The sequence below is a fragment of the Phoenix dactylifera genome, unplaced genomic scaffold (genome assembly GCF_009389715.1).
Source record: "Phoenix dactylifera cultivar Barhee BC4 unplaced genomic scaffold, palm_55x_up_171113_PBpolish2nd_filt_p 001906F, whole genome shotgun sequence".
Lineage (NCBI taxonomy): Eukaryota > Viridiplantae > Streptophyta > Magnoliopsida > Arecales > Arecaceae > Phoenix > Phoenix dactylifera.
In genome coordinates this window covers 53323-56691 of record NW_024069194.1, presented here as the reverse complement: position 1 = coordinate 56691, position 3369 = coordinate 53323, and positions in this window count along the sequence as shown.

Here is a 3369-nt window from a genome sequence, read left to right as displayed (position 1 = left end):
TAAGAAGGTCATGGACAACTCGTCAAACCCCTTCGTATGTCATATGTCAAGATTTATTCGACTTAAGTTCGAGAGTGAAAAACACTTTCTCCACTATGCATACTGCCCCGGCCGAGGTCTTACGAACTCAGTCTTATAAATCACATAGGATCTCTCCTTATCTATCAAGGTCGATAAATTCCATATAGGTGCATACCCTACTCCTACAGTGAACCTACTGCAGCCAATCTATACTGCATGGACCCATATGTCTAGAGACCATGTATTCGTGCAGTCAAACTACAATAACCTCACTATGAGTAGCCGAAGCACCGTAGGTCAAAGGACCAGTCACACTACTGCAACATCAAGCAAGTCACTGACGAGTGGATAGACATCCAAGTGACTTCTTGTCTTGGTCACGCTCAGTACCCTTGTTCTCTAACAAGCACTTGTACAATTGCTCCAGTGTCTCTACACTATGGACTCAAGACTCGTCTATCAAAGAAAGCAATATGTGCACTAATCTCAGCGGATCATCATGAGGATACTTCTTGTCTTGGTCACGCTCAGTACCCTTGTTCTCTAACAAGCACTTGCACAATTGCTCCAGTGTCTCTACACTATGGACTCAAGACTCGTCTATCAAAGAAAGCAATATGTGCACTAATCTCAGCGGATCAATCACCATCCTCGTGATGATCCATCGATCAGGAGCAATTCAGGAATTAATCACCAATGACACATGCCTCAAATTCTCAACTCTTGAGAATATGCGTCATCATCTTATTAATTCCTTGGACGATTCATGGACACATAAGAACATGAATGAAAAGAATGCCCAACTTAATAGGTCAAGTACAAATTTATGTTTTAGAATAAAATAATGCGTCAGCCAAATTGGCTTCTAGGGCATACTTCTAACATTCAGGGTTTTAGAAATCCAACTTTTTGTTTTTCTACCTCGAGTCAACTCGGATTTACTTGGAGCCGACTTGGCTGTCTTGAGAGGCGACTCGAGATCTTCGGGAGACGTCTCGCTCTCAGAGACCGAAAAATTGATTCTCTGTCTTTTGAATTGATCTACCTCGGAGTCGACTTGGGCCTTGTTGGAGTCGACTCGGCTAACTTGAGGGTCGACTCTGGAATACTTGGAGTCGACTCGTTCACAGGATCTCCAAAATTGAATCTCTGCCTTTCAGACTGCTTTCCTCTGGGAGTCGACTTGGACAAACTAGGAGTCGACTCGACTGATGTGGGAGACGACTCGTAGTCTTTGCGAGTCGGCTCGCTGACAGGGTCTCAAAAAACTAAGGTTATGCCTTTTTGTCAGCTTTTCCATGGAGTCGACTCGGGACCATCTGGAATCGACTCGCCAAGCATCGGAGTTGACTCGCAACCTTTTGGAGTCGACTCGCTAACAGGGTCTAAAATCTATCATTCCGTCTTTCTGTCTGTTCTCAGTCGGAGTCGACTCGAAGAGTCCCGGAGTCGACTCGAGCTTGTGCTAGAAACTTCAAGTGTCCCAAAGTCAACTCGTAAAGTTCAGGAGTCGACTCGTGATGCAGATTTTGGTTCAAATAGAGTTCAATACTTAACCAAAATACTCTGAACCAAAGCTCAAGGCACTTAGACAGAAATTCATAAAAATTTACCTGAAACACTAGATTAAATTCATTAGAACAACATAAGGCATACACAAATGCTTTGAGCTCATCTAAATCAATTAGGGAATACTCAATCACTCCACAATCTTTTCCTTTTTGATGATGACAAAACATTGAGTATTTGTAAAGTGAATTATTCATTCAAGGAATGATTCAAGGTAAAGTTTTGAAATGAATTCAAATGTCTAGTCATTTAGTGTATCCAAAATTGAAAGGTATGATTCAGTAAACTTTGAAATTAAATCTCCTCCTTTCATTTAGAATTATATAAGCTTTCAAATCATACAATCAATTGTTTGGCTTATATGTCTTTAATAAATTTGCTTTCTTAGAATTTCAGATTCTCCCCCTCAACATGTGCATTCAATTTTGTTTGAACTTTGTTCAAGTTTTCTGGATTTTCTTTTAATGTTTTAAACTTGAACTTAAGTTCTTAATTATAGAAGAAAAAATCTGACGATTTGTTCTTGAATATGATTCAACTAATCTCCGAATATCCCTTGAATAGACTCTGGAGATTACTTCTTGAGGAGCCCCAACGGAGGAATAATGAACCTCGAGGTATCGAATCCACTAAGAACAAATCATATTTTGCTTAAAAGTTTTCTTGTTTAGTGATTCCTTTAACTTACAATATATCATATGTTCTCCCCCTTTTTGTCATCGTATCAAAAAGGTGAAGTATCAAAGAGTCAAATCATACAAGAAGGATGGCAAATGAGACAAAAGGATATGCTTTTTCATTCATTGTAAATTTGAATACATAAAAGATGTTCACAAAGTACATCTACAGTAAAGAGATACATAGTGTTAAAAACACAAAATGCATACAACCAACTCAAAATACACTATGCAGCAAATACAAAATCATCCTCTAGAGGAGGATGGACGAGGACGAGCACTCCTCTGTGCAGTACATCATCCATGCTGATCCGGCTGGGTAGAAGATGACGGCCAAGATGGTGATGGTCGTGCCTGAGTGGCAAATGAAGTCGAACTCGGCCTGGATGATGAAGGCTGTGATGGATTAGGTGAGGAGGCTCTGGCTGAAGGAGCAGAAGGCCTGGGAGGAGATGGCTGAGATGCTGGCGTGCCCACACTAAAACGGATCTCCAAGCCAAGTAAGAGATTCTCCATTGCATCGGTCAAAGTACCGAACTTTGACCGCTGCAGCTCATAAAAAGTCGCCAGCTGAGAGCAAATTTCAGTTGTGGAAGCCTCCATCCTCCCCTTCAGAATTGCGGTCGAGTGGCTCAGGCTGCCCCAGTCCTGACACACGGGCGAGGATGCTCTCGAAATGCTCAGCGATGCTCTTCTGATGTCTGAGCTGGCTCCTCTCAAGTGACTTGACACTCTCCTCAAGAGCGTCAATCATGTGATGCATCCTCTCAAAAGCAGGCTCAAACTGGGCGGTCACCTCACTAGCAATCCTCCCTACCAAAGAATCGATCAGCTCAGCGCTCAGCTGTGGTACGAAAGGACCAGAGGTGGAGCAGGGATGATCAGAGGGAGCAGATGGTGGCACAGTGGATGAATGGCTAGCAGTGGATGGAAAGGTGGAAGGATCTGTGGAGGTATCCGGATCATGGTCAGATGTGAGAGAGTGAGGAGCAACGGGGTCAGATGGTATGGCAGAAGAATTTTTTCTAACCCATGTAACCTCAACTTTGTGAAATCCCATTCGGTGGAGAGTCTCCTCGTCCATATAGTCAGTATAATGAAG